The sequence below is a fragment of the Molossus molossus genome, unplaced genomic scaffold, assembly GCF_014108415.1.
Source record: "Molossus molossus isolate mMolMol1 unplaced genomic scaffold, mMolMol1.p scaffold_m16_p_2, whole genome shotgun sequence".
NCBI classification, from domain to species: Eukaryota; Metazoa; Chordata; class Mammalia; order Chiroptera; family Molossidae; genus Molossus; species Molossus molossus.
Genome location: NW_023425355.1, coordinates 8,809,643 through 8,811,633, shown reverse-complemented (window position 1 = coordinate 8,811,633; position 1,991 = coordinate 8,809,643). Strand labels below are relative to the sequence as shown.

At 39.1% G+C, this 1,991-nt stretch overlaps 1 pseudogene; it reads left to right on the top strand.

Moving 5' to 3' along the window:
* Window positions 1–879: 879 nt before the first annotated feature.
* On the top strand, window positions 880–1,991 carry LOC118636071 (annotated as a pseudogene).

Sequence of the window (1,991 nt, the reverse complement as noted above, 5' to 3'; positions counted from 1 at the left end):
TTTGCATCATGGGGGTGCCAGGAGCAGAAGAGAGAGAGCAAGAAAGTGAAAACGTATTTGAAAAAATAATGACAGAAACCTTCCCCAACTTGGTGAAGGAAACAGACATACAAGTCCAGGAAGCACAGAGAGTCCCAAACAAGATGAACCCAAAGTGGTCCACACCAAGACACATCATCATCAAAATGCAAAAGGTTAAGGACAAAGAGAGAATCTTAAAAGTAGTAAGAAAAAAGCAGTTAGTTATCTACAACGGAGCTCCCATAAGGCTGTCAGCAGATTTCTCAAAAGAAACTTTGCAGGCCAGGAAAGAGTGGCAAGAAATATTTAAAGTGATGAAAAGCAAGGACCTACAACCAAGATTACTCTATCCTGCAAAGCTATCATTTGGAATCGATAGATATATCAAGAGTTTCTCAGACAAGAAAAAGCTAAAGGAGTTCATCACCACCAAACCAGTATTATACAAAATGTTGACAGACCTTCTTGAAGAAGATAAAAAATATATATATGAACAATAAAATGGCAATAAATACATATCTATCAACAATTGAATCTACAAACAAAATGAGCTAGCAGAACAGAATCAGACTCATGGAGAACTTTTTGTTGGTTGCCAGATGGGAGGGGAGTTGGGTGAAAAAAGGTGAAGGGATTAAGAAGTACAAATTGGTTGTTAGACTGATGAACCTCAAAGGGAAGGGGGAAGGTGGGGTGGGAAGACAGAAACCAGAGACCTTCTACGCATATATGCATAACCAATAGACACAGACAATAATGTGGGGAAAGCAGTAGGAGAGTGGGATTGAGGAGGAGGGATCAAGGGGCAGGGGGAAGAGGGGCATGTGTAATACATTCAACAATAAAGATAAGTTTAAAAAAAAGAAAAAGGTGAAAGAAGAGAAAGCTTACAAATCCTTGAAGATGGTGAAAGAGATGATGGAATTCAACAAAGAAGAAAGTTAAAAGGAAAAGGAGGCAAAAGTAATGAGAAGAATGACTTTGCTAAAGCTTAGAGCAGGATAATGAAGCCGAAGGCCAGAATTCTAAATGTGTCAGGAAAAAATAAAACTATTTTGAACAAGGCGAATTGTATTTGAAAGAAAAGTTTGAAAATTCTATTGCATCCATAAGATTATTTTTAAATGGTCCTTTGTTCTTTAAACCCAGTAGTCAGTTTTTGTACTCAACTTTTGGCTTATTCTCTACTGGCAGCCATAGTTGAAAGAGCTTTGGTATATAAATATTTGGACTATATGTGGAAAATATTCCGTGACTTGGATATGCTGACAACTACGCAGGAAGAAAATGAACCAGTGATTTACACTAGAGCAAGATTTTATGTTTCCAACAAAAAGAGACATCTTGTAAACAAACCTTACATGGATAGCTCCTATAATGGTCTGGTGGTGGACTTCTATCTACAGTGGGTGACCTGAAATTTGGAAATGCAATGCTGTATGGTTACCAAGTCAAGCTGTTTAAGAACTTAAAATCTTTTACCTGGATATCTCAAACCAGAAGCAATGGTTATAATTTTGACACCAGTCCCTAACACAGAGAAGTCTTAGGATATAGAAGGTAAGTGTGCGCCCTGGCAGATTTGGCTCAGCGGGTGGAGCATCGGCCTGTGGACCAGAGTCCCGGGTTCGGTTCTCAATAGGGGCATGTACAAACAAAAAAAAGAAAAATGTACAATGGCATGGGGTGTTGTGGAAAAGAAACAAATATATGGTTCTTGTAGCAAGCAATGGCATTATGCCTCACATACTGGAGGTGCAGTGGGTGCCAGTAGTGTCCTGCTGATCCTTCCTGAAGAAACAGATGCAGAATCAGTATATATCAAGGTTCCTCCAAGAGGAATAGTTGTTTCTATCATATGTAACATGCAGTCTGTTGGACTCAGTAGCACTGCTGTAAAGATTGGTCTGGAATTCGATAAAGACAGTGAAGGAGTTCTGAGGATCACGAAAGTGAGACCCACGTACTAA